The sequence below is a fragment of the Molossus molossus genome, unplaced genomic scaffold, assembly GCF_014108415.1.
Source record: "Molossus molossus isolate mMolMol1 unplaced genomic scaffold, mMolMol1.p scaffold_m16_p_6, whole genome shotgun sequence".
NCBI lineage: Eukaryota > Metazoa > Chordata > Mammalia > Chiroptera > Molossidae > Molossus > Molossus molossus.
The window spans coordinates 33,371,362-33,396,756 of NW_023425399.1; the positions used below are offsets into that span (position 1 = coordinate 33,371,362).

Genomic DNA, 25,395 nt, shown 5'->3' on the forward strand with positions numbered 1-25,395 from the left:
GTATCAGTACCAGGCTGTTTTGATTACAGTAGCTTTGTAGTATAACCTGATATCTGGTATTGTGATCCCACCTACTTTGTCCTTCTTGTACAAAATTGCTGAGGCTGTTCGGGGTCTTTTTTGGTTTCATATGAACTTTTAAAGTATTTGTTCTGTGAAATATGTCGTTAGTATTTTGATGGGGATTGCATTGAATATATAGATTGCTTTGGGTAATATGGACATTTTAATGATATTAATTCTTCCAATTCATGAACAAGGTATGTGCTTCTACTTTTTTATATCTTCCTCTATTTCTTTTTTCAATATCCTGTAGTTTTCTGCAAATAGGTCCTTTACTTCTTTGGTTAAGTTTATTCCTAGGTATCTTAATTTTTTTGCAGCAATGGTAAATGGGATTGTTTTTTCAGTTTCTGTTTCTGTGAGTTCATCATTGGTGTATACGAATGCCATCAATTTCTTGACATTAATTTTATATCCTGCTACTTTGCCAAATTCATTTATTAAGTCTAGTAGATTTTTGATGGAGTCTTTAGGGTTTTCTATGTATAATATTATGTCATCTGCAAATAATGACACTTTCACTTTCTCCTTTCCAGTTTGGATCCCGTTCATTTTTACTTCATGTTTGATTGCTGTGGCTAAGACTTCCAGTATTATGTTAAGTAAGAGTGGCGAAAGTGGGCATCCCTGTCTTGTTCCTGTTCTTAAGGGAAATGTTTTTAGTTTCTTCCCATTGAGTATGATGTTAGCTGTAGGTCTTTCATATATTGCCTTTATTATGTCGAGATATCATCCCTCTATTCCCACATTGCTGAGCGTTTTTATCAGAAATGGATGCTGTATTTTGTCCAATGTTTTTTCAGCTTTTAGTGATATGATCATATGATTTTTATCTTTCATTTTGTTTATTTGGTGTATCACATTTATTGATTTGCGAATATTGTACCAGCCTCGCATCCCTGGGATGAATCCCACTTGGTCATTGTGAATAATTTTTTTGATGTATTGCTGGATCCGATTTGCTAGTATTTTGTTCAGGATTTTGGCATCTATGTTCATCAGGGATATTGGCCTGTAGTTTTCTTTCTTTGTAGTGTCTTTTTCTGGTTTTGGAATTAGAATTATGCTGGACTCATAAAACGAGTTTGGAAGCCTTTCTTCTTCTTGAATTTTTTGAAATAGTTTGAGGAGAATAGGTTTTAGTTCTTTTTTGAATGTTAGGTAAAACTCCCCTGTGAAGCCATCTGGGCCTGTGCTTTTGTTTGCTGGGAGAGTCTTGATTACCTCTTCAATTTCCTTAGTTGTTATTGGTCTCTTTACATTTTCTATCTCTTCCCGGTCCAGTTTTGGGAGACTATGTGTTTCTAGAAATTTGTCCATTTCGCTTAGATTTTCGAATTTGTTGCCATGTAATTGTTCATAGTAGCTGTTAATGATCTTTTGTATTTCTGTGGTGTCAGTTGTTACTTCTTCTCTTTCATTTCTGATTTTGTGTATTTGGGTTCTCTCTCTTTGTTTCTTGGTGAGTCTAGCTAAGTGTCCATCAATCTTGTTTATCTTTTCGAAAAACCAACTCTTTGTTTCATTGATCCTTTGAATTGTTTTGTTGGTCTCTATGTCATTTATTTCTGCTCTGATCTTTGCTATTTCCTTCCTTCTACTTGCTCTGGCATTTCCTTTTTGTTTGCTTTCTAATTCTTTAAGTTGTGAGGTTAGACAGTCAATTAGAAATTTTCCTTGTTTCTTGAGGTAGGCCTGTAGTGCTATGAACTTCCCTTTTAGAACTGCTTTTGCTGCATCTCATAGATTTTGTGTTGTGTGTTCATTTTCATTGGTTTCCAGGAAGTTTTTAAATTCTTCCTTGATCTCCTCAGTAACCCATTCATAGTTTAATAACATGCTATTTAGCCTCCATGTGTTCCAATGTCTTTGCATGTTCTTGTTGCAATTGATTTCTAGTTTCATGACATTGTGATTTGTGAAGATGCTTGATATGATTTCTGTCTTCTTGAACTTGTAGAGATTTAGTTTGTGTCCTATCATGTGGTCTATCTTTGAGAATGTCCCATGTGCACTTGAGAAGAATGTGAATTCTGTAGTTTTGGGGTGTAATTTTCTGTCGATATCTATTAAATCCATTTGATCTAGTGCTTCATTTAGAGTCTCTGTTTCCTTGCTTATTTATTTATTTATTTATTTATTTATTTTTATCCTCACCCGAGGACATTTTTCCATTTTTTGTTCAGGTAGAGTGGGAGGGAGAGAGAGGAACAGAGAAAGAGAGAGAAACATCGATGTGAAAGGAACACATTGAGTGGCTGCCACCCGCACAACCGACCAGAGCCGGGGACAAACTGCAACCGAAGTATGTGCCCTTAGCGGGAACCGAACCCGGGTCTCTCAGGACCGCAGGCCGACGCTCTAACCGCTGAACAAAACCGGCCAGGGGCTCCTTGCTAATTTTTGTCTAGATGATCTATCTAGCAGTGTCAATGGGGTATTGGATTTCTTTGCTATGATTGTATTGCTTTCGATTTCTCCTTTGAAGTCCTCCAGCAGATTTTTATTATTTTTTGGTGCTTCTATATTGGGTGCATATATGTTTATCAAGGTTATATCTTCCTGTTAGATAGATCCTTCCAATATTATGTAGTGGTCTTCTTTGTCTCTAATTATGGCCTTCATTCTGAAATCTATTTTATCAGATATGAGTATTGCTACCTGAGCTTTTTTTTGCTTTCCGTTTGCTTGGAAAATTTTTTTCCATCCCTTCATTTTCAACCTATGTGAGTCTTTTGTTGTGAGGTTGGTCTCTTGCAAACAACATATAGATGAGTTATGCTTTCTCATCTAGTCAGCTACTCTGTGTCTTTTTATCGGAGCATTCAAACCATTTACATATAAAGTGATAATTGATATGTACTTATTTATTGCCATTTTTGTTTAGTTTGGTTATATTTTTCTTCCTATTTCTTCTACTAATTACAGCAGTCCTTTTAACATTTCTTGTAGTGTTGGTTTGGTGCTAATGTATTCCCTTAGCCTTTTTTTTTTTTTGTCTGGGAAGCTCTTTATTTGACCTTCTATTATGATGACAGCCTTGCTGGGTAGAGTAGTCTTGGATTCAGATCCTTGTTTTTCATGACCTCGATTACTTCATGCCATTCCCTTCTGGCCTGTAGTGTTTCTTGTGAGAAGTCAGTTCAGTGCCTTATGGGGTTTTCTTTGTAGGTAACCTGTTGCTTATCTCTTGCTGCTTTTAGGATTTTCTCTTTTTTTAAAATTTTTGGCATTTAAATTACTATGTGTCTTGGTGTGGGCCTGTTTGGGTTTTCTTACTTGGGTGTCTCTGTGCTTCTTGAACTTGAATGTCTTCTTTCACCAAATTAGGGAAGTTTTTTGTCACTATTTCTTTGAATATATTCTCTAACCCTTGCTCATTTTCTTCTTCTTTGGGGACTCCTATGATGCGAATATTATTACGTTTCCAGTTGTCCCACAGTTCTCTTAAGCTGTCTTCCTGTTTTTTCCTTTTGGTTTTCTGATTGATTGATTTTTTCTACCCTGTCTTCTAATTCAATGAACCGGCCCTCAGCTTCCTCTACTCTGCTCTTTAGACCTTCCAATGTGTTCTTTATTTCTGAAATGTCACACTTGTTTTCTTCTTGTTGGTTTTTAATTTCCAATTTGTTTATTTTCAGCATCTCTATGTCCTTACTCATGCTGTTGAGCTTCCTCAAGATCATGGCTCTGAATTCTAGCTCTGTTAATTTGCCTAACTGCTCCACATTCATCTCATCTTCGGTGGAGTTCTTGTGTTCTTTCATTTGGCTTTTGTTTTTGTGTTTCACCATTTTGGCTATCACAGTTGGCTTGCGAGCCTGCCAAGTTTTCTCTGTGGGTATTGGTGTTCTGCTGTTTGTGGCTCCCTCTCCTGGGTTTAGATGAGCGAGGCAGGACCCACATTAAACACCACTGTCAAGTCTTACTTTCCTGGTTAGAGTTGCTGGCCCAGTAATGGTACTGTTACCCTCTAGCTTTTTGCCTGGAGGCTAGTGGTCCAGGTTACTTGAAGAGTTTTGAGTTGTTAGTTGATTGAAAAACTCCCTCAGGTGCTCAGCATAAGGGGATTTCTGGAGGGTGGGGCAGATGGTGGTTGTTAGTGAGCCTCAATAAGCATTTTAATGGTCCACAGGGTGGGGTTGGATCTCTGAGGGAGGGGCTGCTGCCTCTCCCCAGAGCCCTGGGAAGGAGCAATAGGGCCACTGTCCTGGGTGGCTGCAACTCTGCAAAAGCTCTGAGCACCCTCCAAATCTTGAGTGTCCCCACACAGTTTCAGTCCAGTCTGCCCTCCCTCTGCCGGAGCCCAAGGTCAGTGGCTGTGGCTATTTTAGCCTCTGTCCAGGCTCTGCGCTGTGGAGCTGCTTGGAGTATAACCCGAGGGCGCTGCTCACAGCTGAGGCCGCTGCCGAGCTGAGTACCATGGGCTCCCAGCCCCCTTCTCACGCCTTCACAGCCCTACCAGGATCGAGTCAGTATCCCTGTTTATATGGTCCTCGCAAGCTGCTTTTTTGTTGCTTTTCCCGTCACTTTATCTGTGTTTTAGTTTTAATTCCAATTTGGTCCTGGGAGACGGTCTGTGTAAATTTCATTCACTCTGCCGACATTTTGGAATCCAATGTTTAATTTTTTGAGGTAACACCATAGTGTTTTCATAGTGGCTGCATCAGTCTGCATTCCCACCAGCAGTGTACTAGAGTCCCCTTTTCTCCACACCTTTGCCAACACTTGTTTGATGATTTGTTGATGGTGGCCATTCTGACAGGTGTGAGGTGATAGCTCATAGTTGTTTTAAGTTGTATCTCTTTGATGATTAGTGATGTTGAGCATTTCTTCATATGTCTCTTAGCCATTTGTATGTCCTGTTAGGAGAGGTGTCTGTTTACTTCCTCTGCCCATTTTATAATTGGTTTCTTTGTTTTTCTTTTGTGGAATTGTATGTGCACTCTCTATATATTGGAAGTTAACCCCTGATCTGATATATCATTGGCAATGATGCTCTCCCGTACAGTGGGTTGCCTTTTCATTTTGATGATTACATCTTTTGCTGTGCAGAAGCTTTTGAGTTTGATGTAATCCCATGCGTTCATTTTCTCCTTTGTTTCTGTTGCCTTAGGTGATGTATCATTGGAAATTCTGCTGCATATGATGTCTGAAATTTGTTGCCTACATTTTCTTCTAGGATTTTTATGGATTGATATTGTCACATTTAGGTCTTTTATCCATTTTGAGTTTATTCTTGTGTATGGTGTAAGTTGATGGTCTAGTTTCATTTTTTTGCATGTAGCTGTCCAATTTTCCCAACATCATTTATTAAAGAGGCTGTCTTGACTCCATTGTATGCTCTTGCCACCTTTGTCAAATATTAATTGAGCATATTGCCTTGGGTTCATTTCTGGGTATTCTGTTCTGTTTCACTGGTCTATATTCCTGTTCTTGTGCCAGTACCAGGCTGTTTTGAGTACAGTGGCTTTGTAGTATGACCTGACATCTGGTAATGTGATCCCTCTAACTTTGTTCTTCTTTTTCAAGATTGCTGTGGCTATTCGGGGTTTTATTTGGTTCCATATGAACTTTTGAAGTATTTGTTCTAGTTCTGTGAAGTATTTTGTTGGTATTTTGATGGGGATTGCATTGAATTTATAGATTGCTTTGGGTGATATGGACATTTTAATGATATTAATTCTTCCAATCCATGAACAAGGTATGTGCTTCCACTTTTTTATATCTTCCTCTATTTGTTTTTTCAATGTCCTGTAGTTTTCTGCAAAGAGGTCCTCTATTTCTTGGTTAATTTTATTGCTAGGTATCTTAATTGTTTTGCCGTGATGGTAAATGGATTGTTTTTTTAGTTTCTGTTTCTGTGAGTTCATCATTGGTGTGTAAGAATGCCATCGATTTCTTGACGTCAATTTTTTATTCTGCTGCTTTGTCAAATTCATTATTATTAACTCTAGTAGATTTTTGATGGAGTCTTTGTGGATTTTCTATGTATAGTATCATGTCATCTGCAAATAATGACAGTTTCTTTTCCTCCTTTCCAATTTGGATTCCTTTTATGTTTTCTTCCTGACTGATTGCTGTGGCTAAGACTTCCAGTACTATGTTAAATAGGACTTGCGAAAGTGGGCATCCTTGTCTTGTTCCTGTTCTGAAGGGAAGTGCTTTTAGTTTTTGCCCATTGAGTATGATGTTGGTTGTAGGTCTTTCACATATGGCCTTTATTATATTGAGATATGATTCCTCTATTCCCAGATTGCTTAGAGTTTTTGTAGAAATGGGTGCTGGATTTTGTCGAATGCTTTTTTAGCGTCTATTGATATGATTATATGAATTTTATCTTTCATTTTGTTTACGTAGTGTATCACATGTATTGATTTGAGAATATTGTACCAGCCTCGCTTCCCTGGGATAAATCTCACTTGTTCATGGTGAATAATTTTTTTGATGTATTGCCGGATTTGATTTGCTAGTATTTTGTTAGGGTTTTTGGCGTCTATATTCATCAGGGATATTTTTCTGTAGTTTTCTTTCTTTGTAGTGTCTATTTCTGGTTTTGAAATTAGAATTATGTTGGCCTCATAAAACAAATTTGGAAGTCTTCCTTTTTCTTGAATTTTTTTAAATAGTTTGAGGAGAATGGTTATTAGTTCTTTGAATGTTTGTAAAATTCCCCTGTGAAGCTGTTCAGGCCTGGGCTTTTGTTTGCTGGGAGAGTCTTGATTACATCTTCAATTTGTTTTGTTGTTATTGGTCTCTTTACATTTTCTATCTCTTCCTGGTTCAGTTTTGGGAGACTGTGTTTCTAGAAATTTTTCCGTTTTGCTTAGATTGTCGAATTTGTTGCCATGTAATTGTTCATAGTAGCTGTTAATGATCTTTTGTATTTCTGTGGTGTCAGTTGTTACTTCTTCTCTTTCATTTCTGATTTTGTGTATTTGAGTCCTCTCTCTTTGTTTCTTGGTGAGTCTAGCTAAGGGTCCATCAATCTTGTTTATCTTTTCAAAGAACCAGCTCTTTGTTTCATTGATCCTTTTAATTGTTTTTTTTTGTCTCCATGTTATTTATTTCTGCTCTGATCTTTACTATTTCCTTTCTTCTACTTGCCCTGGGGTTTTCTGTTTGTTTTTTAATTCTTTAAGTTGTGTGGTGAGATAGTCCATTAGAAATTTTTCTGGCTTCTTGAGGTAGGCCTGTAATGCTATGAACTTCCCTTTCAGAACTGCTTTTGCTGCATCCTATAGATTTCGTGGTGTTTTTTGTTCATTTTCATTGGTTTCCAGGAAGTTGTTAATTTCTTCCTTGATCTCCATGGTAACCCATTCATTGTTCAATAACATGCAATTTAAGCTCCATGTTTTCAAATGTCTTTGCATGTTCTTGTTGCTATTGATTTGTAGCTGCATGCCCTTGTGATCTGAGAAGATGCTTGATATGATTTCAATATTCTTGAACTTGTAGACTTAGTTTGTGCCCTATCATGTGGTCTGTCTTTAAGAATGTCCCATGTACACTTGAGAAGAATGTGAATTGTCTAGTTTTGGGGTATAATTCTCTGTAGATAATCTATTAAATCCATTTGATCTAGCGCTTCATTTAGAATCTGTGTTTTCTTGTTAATTTTTTGTCTAGATGATCTATCCAGTGATGTCAGCAAGGTGTTGAAGTCCCCTGCTATGATTGTATTGCTATTGATTTCTCCTTTGAAATCCTCCAAAAGATTTTTAATATATGTTGGTGCTCCTAAATTGGGTGTATATATATTTATCAAGGTAATATCTTCCTGTTGGATAGATCCTTTCAATATTATGTAGTTGCCTTCTTTGTCTCTACTTATGGCCTTCATTTTGAAATCTACTTTATCAAATATGAGTATTGCTACCCCTACTTTTTTTTGCTTTTCGTTTGCTTGAAATATTTTTTTCCATCCCTTCACTTTCAACCTATGTGAGTCTTTTATTGTGAGGTGGGTGTCTTGTAAACAACATATATGTGATTCATGCTTTCTTATCCAGTCAGCTACTCTGTGTCTTTTTATCGGAACATTCAAACCATTCACATTTAAGGTGATAATTGATATGTACTTATTTATTGCCATTTTTCTTTAATGTGGTTCTATTTTTCTGCCTATTTCTTCTACTAATTACAGCAATCCTTTTAGCATATCTTGCAGTGCTGGTTTGGTGTTTATATATTCCCTTAGTCTCTTTTTCTCTGGAAAGCTTTTTATTTGACCTACTATTTTGAATGATAGAGTAGTTTTCGATTCGGATCCTCTTTTTTCATGACCTTGATTACTTCATGCCATTCCCTTCTGGCCTGTAGTGTTTCTTTTGAGAAGTCAACTGATAGCCTTATGGGGTTTCCTTTGTAGGTAATTTGTTGCTTATCTCTTGCTGCCTTTAGGATTCTCTCTTTGTCTTTAAGTTTTGGCATTTTAATTACTATGTGCCTTTGTAAGTTAGGAAAGTTTTCTGTCACTATTTCTTCAAATATTTTCTCTAACCCTTGCCCATTTTCTTCCTCTTCAGGAACTGCTATGATGCGAATGTTATTACATTTCCAGTTGTTCCACAGTTGTCTTAAGCTGTCTTCCTGTTTTTTGTTTGTTTTTTATTTTTGGTTTTCTGATTGGTTGATTTTTTTCCTACCCTGTCTTCTAATTCACTGATCCAGTCCTCGTCTTCCTCTACTCTTCCGTTTAGTCCTTCCAATGTGTTCTTAATTTCTGCTATGTCATTCTTTATTTCCACTTGGTTGATATTTAGTGTTTCTATGTCTTTTCTCATGGTGCTGATATCCTTACTCATGCTGTTGAGCTTCCTCAAGATCATGGCTCTGAACTCTACCTCTGATCATTTGCTTAACTGCATTTCATGTATCTCAATTTCGATAGAGTTCTCTTGTTCTTTCATTTGAGACTTGTGTCTTTTTTTCACCATTTTGGCTATCTCATTGGTTTTTGGAGCCTGCCAAATTTTCCCTGTGGGTATTGGTATTCTGCTGTTTGTGGCTCTTTCTACTGTGTTTGGATGAGTCTGGGTGGGTCTACGTTAAACTCCACTCTCACGTTTTACTTTCCTGGGTAGATTTGCAAGCCCAGGTAGGGTTCAGTTATCGTTTACCTTTTTCCTGGTGGCTAGTAGTGTCAGTTACTCAGTGTCTTGGAATGTAGCACTGTTGTTCTGCCTAAGAGGATTTCTAGAGGGTGGGATAGATGCTGGTTATTAATGAGCCTCAATTTGCATTTTTTTGCCTCACCTGGGAAAGGCTGAATCTCAGAGGCGGCGGGGGCTGTTGCTTTTCCCCACAGCTCTGGGAAGGAGCACACCAGCCACTGTCCTTTGTGGCTGCAACTCAGCAAAAACTCTGAGTGCCCTCCAAATCTTGGGTGTCCCCACAGAGTTCCAGCCCAGTCTGCCCTTCCTCTGCCTTAGCCCCTAGGTGTGTGGCTGTGGCTATTTTAGTGCTGTGTCCTGGCTCTCTGGGCTATGGAGCGGGCTTGGTCTTTATTCCCCAAGGGTGCTGCTTACAGCTAAGACTGTTGCTGTTTGTGGGCTCCCAGCCCCCCACTCTCTCGCGCCTTCACTGTCCCTGGTTATATGGTCTTATCCTACTGCTTTTCTGTTGCTTTTTTCCAAGGATTTGTCTTTATTTTAGTTGTAATTCCCTTTTGGTCCTGGGAGATCGTCTGTGTAGCTTCTATTCATTCTTCCTCCATTTTCACATCCTCTAAGCCTATCTTTTGCCCAGCTGGGTTGCATAGGCCTTCCTGGTGACCCTACACCCTGTAGGTCCTGAGGGTAACTGTGTCGCACAGTTTCTTTGATGGCCCGACTCTATGCCTATGTTAAGGGCTACTGGGTCGCACAGGCCTCTCTGGTGCTTCAGCACCCCACAGGTCCTTCTGGTAACTGGATGGCACAGTCCCTACTGGGTTGCCCAGGCCTCTCTGGTGCTTCAGCACCTCGCAGGTCCTGCTGGCAATTGGATGGCACAGTCCCTGCTGGGTTGCACAAGCCTCTCTGGTGCTTCAGCTCCCCGCAGGCCTCGTGGGCAACTAGATTGTGCAGTCCCTGCTGGGTCGTGCAGGCCTCTCTGGTGCTTCAGCACCCCGCAGGCCACGCAGGTAACAGATTGCACAGTCCCTGCTGGGTGGCACAGGCCTCTCTGGTGCCCCCACACCCTGCAGTTCCCGAGGGAGGGCAGCTGGATTGCAACAGTCTCTCTAGGGCTCTTGTGAACTGCTGGACAGCACAGGCCTCTGTGGAGCTCCAGGTCCCACCGCTGGAGGTTGGGGAGTGCTGCTGCCCCCTGGGGCTCAACTCCTGCTCAGCTTTTGCTGTAGTTTTTGGGGATGGGTCTCAGCTGGTTGTCTGTGCTTCTGTTGCCTGGGGATGGATATCTGCTCCTCAGCCTCTGTTGCTGGGGGTATATCTAGACTCTGATCAGGCTGCTACTATGGGGGGATGGTGCTGGGCTCTGGGCTGTCTGCGGCTTCCGGGACCAGCACCTTGGGAGCTCCACTACTGTGCTCTGGTCTGTGTCGACACAGAGTGTCCTCTGGTCCAATGGTGCCAGGTGTGCTGGTGGGCTAGGGTTGCTGGGCTCTAGCAGCTCCCACTCCCTCCTCCCAGGCAAGACCCGGGATCTTCCAAAATGGTGGGACATCCCCGCAGGGCAGGGAGAAGTGCCCTGAAGGGCCGCTTACCGAGGTAGCCGGCTGCTCCAATCCACAGCACAGGAACTTTCTGCTCTGCGGCTCTGTACTGCTTGGGTTTGGTCATCCATCTTCATGTCCACTCACACTCTCTCACACACTGGCTAACTCACACACTCACCCTCCTTCTGGTCTCGCCTGCCGCCATCCGCACTTCCCAATAGACATTTCTTGAGCACACTGCTCTGAGGGCTGTTCACCTTTGAGAACCCACTCTTTCCATGATAGGTTAATTGATTTTTACCATATTTGAGGCTTAGCAAATTGGTTCTGTTCATTATTCATTTCAGATTTCAGTTCACTTGCAGCACGTGTGCCTAATGCATTAATGGAACAAAGGAAACATGCTTTCTTTATCTAAAATGACTTTGGCAAGGCTCAACGTCTGTGCAAATTGCTGTCCAGATATGTTATAGGGTTTATCTTTTTTTAAAAAAAAGTACATATTTTTAAATTATAGTTGACGTACATATTATATTAGTTTCAGGTGTCTACCCCAGTGATTAGACTAAGTTATCATCCTGATAAATCTTATACTCATCTGACACTATACAGTTATTAGAATATGATTGACTACATTCCCTATGCTATACTTTACATCCCCGTGACTGTTCTTTAACAACCAATTTGTACTTCTTAATCCCTTCACCTTTTTACCCATCCTCCAGCCCCTCTCCCATCTGGTAATCATCAAAATGTTCTCTGTATCTATGAGTTGTTTTCCATTCTGTTTCTTAGTTTATTTTGATTTTTTAGATTCATTTGTTTATAGATATGTATTTATTGCCATTTTATTATTCATAGTTTTTAACCTTTCTTCTTCGTCGTCTTCATCATCTTCTTCTTAAAGAAGACCTTTATTGCCTGGCTGGCGTACTCAGTGGATTGAGTGTAGTCCGATGGACTGAGAAGTCCCAGTTTGATTCTTGGTCAGGGCACATGCCTGGGTTTCAGGCTCGATCCCCAGTGTGGGGAGGGGGCATGCAGGAGGCAGCTGATCAATGTTTCTATCCCTTCCTCTCTAAAAAAATCAATAAAAAACATTTAAAAGAAAAAAAAAAAGAAGACCCTTTATTCATATAAAACTGGTTTGGTGGTGATGCACTTCTTTTGCTTTTCCTCTTCTGGGAAGCTCTTTATATGTCTTTTGATTCTAAATGATAGCTTTGCCGGGTAGAGTAATCTTGATAGAAGGTTCTTGCTTTTGATCTTTTTAAAAGTTTCCTGTCGATCCCTCTGGACTGTAAAGTTTCTGTTAAGAAATCAGCTGACAGTCTTATGCGAGCTCTCTTGTAGTAACTCACTGCTTTTCTCTTGTTGCTTTTCAGATTCTCTTTTTGTCTTTAATCTTTTGCAATTTAATTATGATGTGTCTTCGTATGGGCCTCTTTGGGTTCATCTTTTTTGGGAGCCTCTGAGCTTCCTGAACTTGTATGTTTATTTCCTTCACCAGGTTAGGGAAGATTTCTGTCATTCTCTTTTCTTTTTATCCTCACCTGAGGACATTTTTTTTTTTTTTTTTGCATTTATCTTCAGACAGAGTGGGAAGGAGAGAGGGGGGAAGAGAGAGAGAGAAACATCTGTGTGAGAGAGACACATCAACTGGTTGCCACCCATACGACCCCAGGGCTGGGGACAAACTGTAACTGAGGTACGTGCCCTTAGTAGGAACTGAACCCAGGACTCTCCACTCCATGGGCTGACACTCTAACCGTTGAGCCAAACCGGCCAGGGCTGTCATTCTTTTTTCAAATAGGTTTTCAATTTCTTGTTCTCTCTCTTTTTCTGGTATTTCCATAATGTTAATGTTGGTGTGCTTGAAGGTGACCCAGAGACTTGTAACATTATATTTATTTTGTTAGATTCTTTTTTTTTCCCTTTTTGCTGTTCTGATTATGTGTTTTTTTGCTTCCTTATATTCCAAATTGCTGATTTGATTCTCGGCTTCATCTACTCTACTATTGTTGCCCTTTTTTTTTTTTTTTAATCCTCACCGGAGGACATTTTTCATCTTTTGTTCAGATAGAGTGGGAGGGAGAGAGAGAAAGAGTGGAAGGGAGAGAGAGGAAGAGAGAGAGAGAGAGAAACATCGATGTGAAAGGGACACATCGAGGGGTTGCCACCGCACGACCAACCAGGGCTGGGTATAAACTGCAACCGAGGTACGTGCCCTTAGCGGGAACCGAACCCTGGTCTCTCTGGACCGCAGGCTGACACTCTAACCCCTGAGCCAAACCGGCCAGGGCTGTTGTTGCCCTTTAAATTATTTTTCATCTCAGTTAGTGTGTCCTTTATTTTTGTTTCTTTCTTGTGGTTTCTGTGTCTTTTTTTATGGTTTCCATATCCTTATTTATGCTGTTGAAGTTCTAAGTTCAACTACTCTTCCCTTAAGTTCGTTGAATATCCTTATAACCAGTGGTTTGAACTCTGCATCTAATAGATTGCTTGTCTCCATTTTCTTTAGTTCATTTTTTGGAGTTTCATTCTGTTTTTTGATTTGGGACATGGTTCTTTTTCTCTTCATTTTGACAGCCTTCCTATGTATTAGGTAGAGCTGCTACATCTCCCGGGCTTAGTAGAGTGGCCTAATGTAATAGATGTCCTGTAGGGTCCAGTGGCATAGCCTTCCCAGTCACCCAAGCTGGCACTCCAGGTGTGCTTTCTCCCCCCCCCCACCCCCCAGTGGTGGGTTGTGTGCACCTTCCCGTTGTAGTTAGCCTTGATTGCTGTTGTCACATATCAATGGGAGGGATTTATCCTCATGCTGATGGGCTGCAAGAACTGGCTATGACCACTGACTGCTTTGGAGGGTCAGTTGTGCAGGGGTCTGCTCCACATAGCAGGACTTACCTCAGTGGGGCTCTGGTGCCCTCTGAGTTCACCGCTTGAGTGTGTTGCTTGTAGAGGTGGTTGGGTGGTGCTTCATTGTGGTCTGATGCTGTCCACTGGCTGCACTGATGCTGAGGCCTCTCAAGAGGTGCAGATCAAGGTCAGCCACGAACTGTATTCTGCCCAGGGTCACCCTGCTTGAGCTACAAAGCAATCCGTAGATGGCTGCTACTTGTGCTGGGCTTGTAGGTGCCCAGGAGAGGCCAAGCTGTGAACCATGGCCAGCTGCTGCTAGTGCTGGTCCTGAAGCCACTTAGGGAGAGGTACAGGGCATGCCAAGGCCAGATGGTGCTTATTTGAGAGATTTTATGTAAGTCTGAAGCTTGAGCCAAGGCAAGTCATTCCTATGGAAAAACCACTGGAAATGGCTTTGGTGGGCCTGCAAGTTTCGTGGGGTCTCAGGGAATTACCAGGGCAGGGCAAACAGTGTGAGCGAAGTTGATGGAGACTCAGAGATGGTTCCTGTCTGCCTGCCTGCTCTGTGGAGTGGGTCTCAGCAAAGGAACAGTGGCCTCTGCCAGCACTTTTATCTGGCAGAAAGCTGCTTACCCAGTTCTCGCCATGATGCCAGACAATTCAGTTCTTCCATATATGTCCCTGGTACCATCCCCCCCCCCCCCCCTTGCTGCTATCCCGGTGCTGGAGCTTAAAGGAAATAATTCCAAGTTAAGTCTGTGTGTGGGCCCTAGGAGGAACTGCCTGGGACTTCAGCAGCCTTTCATTTTCCACAGCCTTAATCCCCACTGTTTTTTACAGCAGAAGTTATGTGGACTTCTCCTTCTGGCTCTGGAACCCTGGTCTGGGGTTCGTGATGTGGGGCCAGGACTCCTTGCTTCTCAGATGGGACCTCCGCAGCAGTTGAGGCATCCCTCCCAATTTTTATCCACCACCCTGGATGTGGGAGCAGCCCGTTGCACATCTCTTTCCCTCCTACTAGTTGATGTGGCTTCTTTAAATCCCTAGTTGTAGGGCTTCTATTTAGTAAGATTTGAGGCAGTTCTGACGGCTGGTTGTTCTGTAGTTTAGATATAATTTTGATATAGTTGTGGGAGGATGTGAGTACCATCTTGACTGGAAGTCTAGCCTTTATCTTGATAGTCTTTATTTTTTGTTTATGAAGAAGTGTGACATATTACATAGCATAGTGGTAAATTAAATTAATTCAAACCACATTTTCCTTAACTGTAGAATTCTTCCCTCCCTCCCTGTCCTCCCCCCAACAGGAGAGAACCACTACTCATGTAGCTTTACTTGAAGTCATACTCTGTGTTGGGAGTTTGTGCTGGCAGGAGACTAAGGGAGGAAGGGAGGGCATGCCTATCTTGACAGCCCAGGTAGCAGTAGACCTTGGCAGTGTTGTAGGTGACAGGTGGTGCTAGTTTGCTCTCAGTGAGCTGACAAGACTTTTCTCTCGCCCTTGGTCCTCGGATGTCAGACCTTGTCCTGGTCCCCCAAGTTCTCAATAGGGAAAGAGATGGTAGGACTCAGAGTAGGTGGTAAGGCCTCTTTTGGTCCTAAAATTGTGACTTTTTGAGGCTCCAGGAATTGTAGAAACAAATGAAAAAAATACACACATTGACAGGTAGAATGCCACATGGTATTAAAATGGATTAGTTCCTTTCTCTCACAGCCTATATTGCATTAGCAGACCACATTATTTTGTATAAAAATATATGCTTTCAGCCCTAGATTCCTACAGATTACATTTTTAAAATTGGGCTTTGATGATACTTCTTGAAGAATCCAGTTTTAAAAAGTACATGCAGCTGCTCTTTACCAATACAAGTAAAAAAAAAGGGGGGTTATTTAAGAAAAAGAGTCTTCTAAAACCTTACTGTAAGTTAAAAATGTAACCTTCACTGTAATATGGTTCAAAATCTATCTAACAGCAGATATGGTCCGAAAGCCATGCCACAGCCTTAATTATGATCAACCCGTCCTTCAGGAAAGGAAGGACATAGGGGAAAACTAGTATATAATTTAAAGTAATTAGAACACACATACTTCACCTTTGGTTAGATACTGCTGACAAAACTTTCTTTTCCTTTTCTCTGTTTAGCTGAACTATTTGAGTATCCTCTAAGTATCCCCAATAAGGAACTCCCTAAATTATTATTTTTTTTTATCCTCACCTGAGGACATTTTTTCATTTTTTGTTCAAATAGCGTGGGAGGGGGAGGAAGAGAGAGAGAGAAACATCGACATGAAAGGGACACATCGAGTGGCTGCCACCCGCACGACCAACCAGGGCTGGGGACAAACTGCAACTGACATATGCGCCCTTAGCGGGAACTGAACCCGGGTCTCTCTGGATCGCAGGCCGACGCTCTAACCGCTGAGCCAAACCTGACAGGGCGAACTCCCTAAATTCTTAGCAGAATTTATTCAAGCCTAATCTAATATATTTAAGGGGACTGATTTTATGTTTACCAGGCTCAACTAATATAATTTTAAGGACTTATCTAAAGTTTTCAGGACAGCCTTCATGTTTTCAAATACATGTTCCTGACTTTCCAGGAACTTAGTTTTTCTATTAACACCTGTGTCTAACGGGGCTTGCTAAGATGAACATCATTAAAAAATTTTACAAGTCATACACATTACATTATTTAGAGAACAGAAATGAATACCTAACATGATTTAGGGTTTAGATAAAGATATTTTTCTCATTTAAAGAATTAGAATAAAATGTTATCAGATTTAAAAAAAACATCATTGACTAGATAATAGTAATTATTAATGTTCATTGAGGGCCAAGTGTTTATAAATGATTATGTTGTGGGCCTTCATATGTCATTTTACTTAGTCCTTTTAATAATCTTGAGTTAAATATTACTATTCCTATTTCATAAGTAAGTAAGTAATCTGGGACATAGAAATAAATGCTTTTCTTATAATAAAACCAAATACTCTCAAACATGGTAGCACTAACCACAGGTGTCTGTTGAGCACATGACATATGTCTAGTCCAAGTTGAGATATGCTGGAAATATAAAATGCCTACCTAATTTCAAAGACTTAGCTAAAACACCAAGAATCGTATATATTTTTATATTGATTGCATGCTAGAATGATGTGTTGGATTTATTGGATTAAACAAAGTATTAATATTAGTTTCACCTGTTTCTCTTTACTTTTTTATCAAATGTACCTACTAGAAAACTGAAAATTACATCTCTGGCTTGTCCTGTATTTCTGTTGAACAGTGCTGCCCTAAAAGTATCTGCACACAATTTAAACAGGCAGATAGTTTCATGAACAAGACTTGTGAGTTATGGTATTCTTCCCATCCCATTCCTTTCTTCTTCATATCAGCTCTCTTCATCTTGCTCTTCAGTTGAGAGGAGAGTTTCACGTTTGAGAATTGGTTTCATATCACTAAATTACTTGCTGTATTTCTGCTTTATTATTACTGTTGTGGTTATTGTTTTGTTTTTCTATTGGTTTTAGGCCTTTCTTCTGAAACATTCAATTAACATTGAAGGGAACTTGGTTTGATTTAACCCCTGTGCCCCACCATATACACACCACATTCTCCTTCCTGTAATATTGCTTTATACATGATATCGTATAGGTCAAGATTCAGTGTTATCATGATTATAAATGCTGGTTGTAACTGAGCTGTGTATGAAGTACTTTTTGTGTAATTTTTATTTATCCTGGAATCAGTAATTGCCTTGATATTATTCAGTTGCTTAGCTTTTCATGCATCTGTCCTAATTCAATCTCATATTCTTTACCAGTTATTTAAAATGTGTCTGTATGCATGCAGATGCTTCTGAAGTTGCATTCTTCTGGAGCCGTGCAGCCTGATCTAGCCTGCACTGGTGGTTCTTTCCTGGTCAGGCCTCATGGTCTCATGCAGGGATCTACTTTCACGAGATCTGGGATTTCCTCTGCTTTTCGCCTGTCTCGGCCTTCCTGTTTCCTGTTTCCTATTTCTTCCTCTTTCTTGGTTAATTTCCTCATTTTGGTGAAGCACATTTTTAGTAGCTTCCTGAGGAAGAGTGCCTGAGTCTTAAATTTTTTAAGACCTTGCATGTCTAAAAATGTTTTTCCCTCATCATGTTTAAATTCAATCAGAGGTTGGAAACAATTTTCTTCAGAAATTTAAAGATACTTCTTCATTGCCTTTTAGTCTCCAGAGGTGCTTTGGACAATTTTGAGCCAAATAGTCTCTGATTGCCACCTTTCTCCCTAACCCCCATCCCCCACACATTTTTTAAAGATTCTTTTTGTCACCAGTGCCTGAAATTTTGAGTCTATTTCCAGCCTAATGTTTTTGGTCCTCCTATACTAGTTCTTTAATTTTTAATTTATTCTCTTATTTTTCATCTTTTTAATTTTTATTTAATTTTATTTTATATTAATCCTCACCTGAGGATATTTTTTCCATTGATTTTTAAAAAAAAAAATATGTTTTTGTTGATTTTTTAGAGAGGGAGAGAGACATTGGTATGAGAGAGAAACATTCATCGGCTGCCTCCTGCACACCCCCTACCAGGGATTGAGCCTGCAACCCGGGTATGTGCCCTGACCAGGAATCAAACTGGGACCTCTCAGTTCATGGGACAATGCTCAATCCACTGAGCCACATTGGCTAGGCTCCACTGATTTTTAGAGAGAGTGAAAGGGAGCGAGGGAAAGGGGAAGAGAGAGAGAGAAGGAGAAGAATATCAATGTAATAGAGACACATCAATTAGTTGTCTCCCAAATGTGCCCCAACTGGGCTGGAGATCGAACCTGCAACCCAGTTATGTGTTCTTGACCAGGAATTGAACCTATGACCCTTTGGTGTACAGACTGACACTCTAACCATGGAACCACACTGGCCAGGGACATCTTTTAAAATTTTGCTGAAGTTTCTGAATGACTTACTGAACTTAATCTTCCAGTCCTTCTACTTAATTTTAAAAATTTTAGCTAACATAGTTTTAATTTGTTGTTTTCCAAAAGTTCCTTTTTAAAAAAAGTTATTTATTGCTTTAGGGATGTAACATCTCCTATCTCCCTGATTTTAATGATAGTTTCCTTTAAAAAATGTTTCCTTTCCTTGGGTAGTCTTAGTTTCAGCCAAGTAGGTTTTCTTTTCTTTTCTTTCTTTTTTTTTTTTCTGTTTGTTTTGCTTTTTTTCATGAAAGAATCTTTCCTTAGATGGCAGGTAATTCCTGGTTGTTTACTTATATTTGACAGTGGACATTAAAAAGATGGAAATTGGTTCTGCACACAGATGTGGAGCGTGTGGGTGTGGGCTTCATTTCAGAGCTGTCTTTTTAGGCTGTTTCCTTGAGGAACACCTGATGTCAGTACGTAAGAGCTTGCCTTTTAAAGTAGTCCAGTTCCCTGCGTGGGAAGGTTTCAGTTTCCCATTTGGAGAGGCTATGCTGGGTAGAGAGGTTGTATTAGTTACAGTTCTCTAGAGAAACAGAACCGTAGAATACACACACTCACATATGCACGAATATGTGTGTGTATATACGTATTTATTATAGGAATTTTCTCATGATAATGGAGACTGTGAAGGCTCATGACTAGGTGTCTGGGAGAACCAGGAAAGCTAGTGTATAAATTCAGTCCAAGTCCAGAAGCCCCAAAAAACAGGAATGCTATTGTCTGAGGGCACAGTGCAGATGCCTGTCTCAACTCAAACAGAGATCAGCATCACCCTTTTTGTTCTGATGAGCTCTCAATGGATTGAACAGTGCCTACTTACATTGGGGAAGGCCATCTGCTTTACAGGATCACCAATTCAGATGCCAGTCTCCCCAAAATACCCTCACAGATACACCCAGAAATAATGTTTTACTGGTTATTTGGGCATTCCTTAGCCCAGACAAGTTGACATATGAAAACAAACATCACAGTAGGCATGTGGGCAAAGAAGGTGTAGTCAGTTTATAATTACTTCCTTAATTTCTCTTTTTTCAGCAGGGTACCCCCACCATAGCTTTGTCTGTTGTTTTCCAGAACAGAGATCCTCTATCTTACCTTCTTCAGAAAATAATTCTCCAGATTTCTGCAAGGGTGGGAGAGGGCAGTTGCCTGACTGATCACAGTAAAGGGGAGTATACTTTCTTGATTTCTTTTTATTGCCAAATAATATTTTACTGTGGGTACATACCACATGTAGTTCATTCATCAGTTGATGAACATTTGGGTTGTTTCCATTTTTTGGCTGTTTTAAATAATGCTGCTGTGAATATTCCTGTATAAATTTTTGTGTGGACATATGTTTTTATTTTTTTTTTATATTGAGCCTTGTCCTGTGGTTATTAGCCATTTATATGTCTTCTTTGGAGAAATGTCTATCCAAATCCTTGTCCATTTTTAAAATTAGGTTATTTTGCCTTTTTATTGTTGAGTTGTAAGAGTTCTTTGTATATTCTGGACATGAGTCCCTTATCAACTATATGATTTACAGATATTTTCTCCCATTCTGTGGGTTGTCTTTATACTTTCTTGGTAATGTCTTTTGAAGTATAGAAGTTTTAAATTTTGATGAAATCTGACTTACCAATTTTGCCTTTTGTCACTTCTGCCTTTGGTATTATATCTAAGAAACTATTGCTTAATGCAAGGTTACAAAACTTTACACGTTTATAGTTTTAGCCCTTACAGTTAGGTCTTTCATCCATTTTGAGTTAAATTTTATATATAATATGATGTGGGGATCCCGCTTTATTCTGTTGCATGTGGATATCTGTTTGTCCTGGTACCGTTTGTTGAAAAGACTATTTTCCCATTAAACTGTCATGGCACATTTGTTAAAAATCAATTGACCGTAACTATAAGTGTCTGTTCTATTTCAGGACTCACAATTTTATTCAATTGATTTATGTGTCTGTTTTTATGCTAGTACTACCCTTTCTTGATTGCTATAGCTTTGTGGTAATTTTCAAATAGGAAAGTATGAATTGTCCAATGTTTTGTTTTTTTTCCAAGATTGTTTTGACTACTCCAGGTTCCTTTAATTTTCATATGAATTTTAGGGTAAGTTAGTCAGTTTCTACAAAGAAGTTAGCTGAGCTGGGATTTTGCTAGAGATTGTGTTGCATCTATAGATCCATCTGGGCAATATTGCTTTCTCAACAATATTTAGCTTTCCAATCCATGAACATGGGATGTCTATTTTCTTAAGTCTTTAATTTTTTTCAATAATATTTTGTGGTTTTAGTGTACAAATCTTGTTCTTGTTTTATTAAATATTTTTTGCTAGTGTTCTTTTTGATGCTATCGTAAATGGAATTGTTTTCTTAATTTTATTTTAGGATTATTCATTGCTGGTATATAGAAATATAGTTGATTTTTAATATTCATTATATATCTTTCAATCTTGCCAAATTTATTTATTTTAGTAGCTTATTGTTTATTATTCTTTAGGATTTTCTACATATAAGAACATGTCATTTGTTAATAGATATAGTTTTACCTCTTCTTTCCAAGTCTGGATGTCTTTTATTTCTTTTTCCTGCCTAATTGCCCTGGCTAGAACCTCTAATACTATGTTGAGGAGAAGTAGCAAGAGCAGACATCTCTGACTTTTACTCATCTTAGGTGGGAAAGTATTCAGTGTTTCACCATTAAGTATTCAGCTGTGGGGTTTGGTTATGGATACTTTTTATCAGGTTGAGGACATTTATTACTAATGAATTGGATTTTTAAATGGGTTTTATTAATTTTTTTGAATTTGAGATGATCATGTGTTTTTTTCTTTCATTCTATTAATATAGTGTATTATATTGATTGATTTTCAGATGTTAAACCTTTTATTCCAGGAATACATCCATTTTGGTCATGGTGTATAATCCTTTTTATATGTTTTATATGTTATAGGTTTAGTTTATAGTATTTTGTTGATGGTTTTTTTGTGTCTTATTCATAAGGGACATTGGTATATAATCCTCTAGTGATGTCTCTGTTTGGTATTGGTATCAGGATAATAGTGGCCTCATAGAATGATCTGAGAAATTTTTCTTTTTTGGGGGGGCGGGTAATTTTTATTTTTTATTGGGAAACAAATACACAATTTGGAATAGATTTGAGGCAAATTGTACCATAAGCAAATTTTCTTTAAGTAGCCAAACAAAGTTTAAAAAGCAAATAACAATAAAAGAAAATGTTTCTGGTATAGGACCAGCAGTACAAAAAATAGTGTATGAGTACCTGGGTAATAGTGCAAATTTTAAGTAGTGATACCTCGGTTCTCGAACGCCTCGGTTTTCGACCAAATCGGTATTCGACCAGGAGATTCGAGAAACTTTTGTCTCGGAATCCGAACAAATATTTGGAACTCGAACTTCCGAGATGAGCCGAGTTGAGCCAAATGGCGTTCATTCGGCCCAGCGTGCCTTGCTTGCGTCATCAGTGTGAGTGCAGAGAGAGAGTCACGCTTTGTGGAGTCACGCTTTCCTATTGGTTTCATTGCTTCGGTTCTCGAACAATTCGGTTCTCGACCGTCCTCCTGGAACGAATTATGTTCGAGAACCGAGGTATCACTGTACTTATTGTTGACTGTCCATACATAGTTCATGCAGAGTTAAAATCCTACACTTCAAAAACAACATGATAAAGAAAACTACTTTTAAAAAGGCATAATCTAGATGTTTCCTAGATTTGGGAAAAATGGAGACCAACTCCATCTTTTAAATGTGCAGAAGGACTTAAGTATATCCAGAGTAAGCCACATGCAACACGTTACTTGATCTATCTACTATCTATCTATCCATCCATCTATCCATCCATCCATCCATCCATCCACCCATCCATCCATCCATCCAATCTATCTATTGACTTTGTTGTTCTACTTACCCAGTGGTTGATTCTTATATGTGCTCTGATCCAGGATTAAACCCACAACCCTGGCATATGGGGACATTTCTCTAACCAACTGAACTACCTGGCCAGGGCTTGATCAAATTTTCTAAAATAAGGTTTCAGGACAGTGATAGTAAGATTTAAGCAAAGAAAGCATGGAGGAATGAAGTTCTAATGCATATTTTTTGACAGTAGGGGAAACCTTTTACAGATAAGTTACAAAGAAAAGGCAAATAATTTTGTACAGAAAATTTAACACGTGTACAGATGTTGTCACTTTGCTGTTATCATTTGTACAAACTCTTCATAGTTTACTTGACCATCACCATCGATTATCTGCTTCCCTGATCATTTTATCATTCTCTTCATCTGTTAACTTCTCTCTAATATGTGTCACCACACAGCGAAGCTCTGCTGCACTAACATAGCCATTGCTATCCTTATCAAACACACAAATACATCTCTAATTTCTTCACTGCTGTCTTTTATTTTTTCACCATTATTGTAAGAAATTTCAGGAAGTCAATTGTGCCATTACCTTCAGCATCCATTTTGCTTCTGAGGGATTATGCCCAAGAGACTTCATTCACTACAGTTCTCTATTCCTTTGTTGTTACAGTTCCATTACCACCCTTGTCAAATAGTGAAAAAGCTTCTTTGAATTCAGCAATCTGCTCTTCAGTCAGTTGGTCAGCCATGCTGTAAGTGCTGTTGGTTTCCAAGATGCTACCACACAACCACTCAGCTCACTCACTCCCTTCAGACTTGAGAAGTTTTTCTTATGCTTCTGTTTTATTAAAGAGTTTGTAGAGGATTGGTATTAATTATTTTTAAATATTTGGTAGAATACATCTGGGCCTGTGCTTTTCTTTATGGGTAGTTTTAAAATTACTAATTCAATGTAATATTTTTGTTGACTTAGTTTATAGGTGAACATTCATCTTGTAGATACTTAATATTTGATTATTCAGCCAACTTTTTTCCAGTGTAATATTCAAATAGAGATTTTTGATATAACTATTTTTAACTTCCTTTTTTCTTCTATTAAAGGTTTGTAATTTGGATTCAATAAGCCATGGCGTCAAAGAAATTTGCTATTAAAGTAAGTAATGCTTAATATCCTTCTTTAAAATGATTAATCACTTTCTACTATAACCAACTTCAAATTGAAAATAGAAATTCTGAACTTTTCTTCTATTCTTTAAATTTGGTTCTCTACTGAAAACTTTGAGAAAGTGATTGAAAATGTTCATGTTTAGAATGAGATGGGGGAGAAAATTTGTAGTTCATATGGTTATGGGAGTTGATTGCTTTTGGCCAAAAGGCATAACATGGTCCTTAATTTTAAAAATTATTGTTCACATTGCATGTCCATGACATAATTTTTTTTTTTTTTTAATCCTCATCTGAGGACATTTTTTCCATTTTTTGTTCAGATAGAATAGGAAGGAGAGAGAGAGGGAGAGAGTGAAACATCGATGTGAAAGGGACACATCAAGCGGCTGCCACCCACACGACCCAACCAGGGCCGGGGACAAACTGCAACCGAGGTACGTGCCCTTAGCGGGAACTGAACCCGGGTCTCTCCAGACTGCAGGCCAACACTCTAACCGCTGAGCCAAACCGGCCAGGGCTCATGACATAATTTTTGATTCTGACAAAGCAGATGAAAGTAAAGAAGTAGGCATCAAATGTTGCACCTGGTGAATGCTTGGCTGCCCTGTTTTACTTTCCCTGACAAATGTCTCTTCTCTATCTCTTAATGGTTGGGGCCATGGGAGGATCACGCATGAGGGAAGGAAGCGGGAAGCACTGATAAACAGTAGATAAGGTCTAGGAGATGCTTTCATATATGTTGGCTCTTCTTTAGGACAGTTTCTCTATACTACTATTATATAAGTGTGAATTCAAAATACCAAAATAGACAAATTAGTTAACCAGGTCAGATACTATTAAGTATTGTAGTTGTATCTTTTTAGTATGTCAGTGCTTATTTAGATTTGCAACATATTTATAAATTTCATTGCTTAAAATTATTTCTTGTATCCATGTATTCTGTAGTATTTCTGTCTGTGAGAGATTATTAAGTGGTGAATTTTTACTATTTGTCTAAAAATATATTTTGATCTTACTCTAGAAAGATATATAGTTTGTTATAGAATTCTAGGTTGAACATTGTTTTTCCTCAGCACTTTAGAGATATTTTTTCATTATCTCCTGGAATCTGTTATTACAGCTGAGAAATGTTTTATCAATTTAAAATTTAAATTTAATGGCTTAAAAAATGAGCCATTTATTCTTTCTCATGTTTCTTTTAAGTTGCCTGGTATCAGTGGGATGGTTTCTCCTTTTGATGTTGCCTGGGGCTGCAGTTATGTGGGGACTTAATTCAGATAGAACATCAAAGATGACTACTCACATGGCTGTCAGTTGATACTTGGTTGTGGGTGAAATCGTACCTGAGGCTGTTAATTGTTGCCCTTCAAGTTCTCATTTATGTGGCTGCTCTGTGTGGATTGGGGTTCTCCTAACATGGTGGTTGAGATTTGAAAGATGGTGTTCCAGAGCAAGAGTTGCAAGAAGAAAGAAGTGTAATTTTCGAGTCCTCTTAAGGCATCCAAAATCTCAGATGCCATTTCTGCTGCATTCTATTGGTCAGAGCATTCTAAATCCAGACCCAGGGAAGCTGCACCTCTTGATATAAGCATCATACTTACAGGGAAGGGGAAGCTTGTCGGGGTACACCTATGGAGTCTAGTTACCTTAGAAATCGCTGTAAGCCTCATTGTGGTTCCTTTCTTGGTTATCTGTCTTTCCTCTCTGATTACTCTTAAGATTGTGTGTGTGTGAGATGTTCTGCAGTTCTACAATTAAATTTCAAGATATAGACTTGTATTTATTTATCTGGC

The 25,395-nt window shown here is 39.1% G+C and overlaps 1 pseudogene; it reads right to left on the reverse strand.

Moving 5' to 3' along the window:
- Positions 1-22,759: 22,759 nt before the first annotated feature.
- LOC118618461 lies at positions 22,760-23,072 on the reverse strand (annotated as a pseudogene).
- Positions 23,073-25,395: the final 2,323 nt, after the last annotated feature.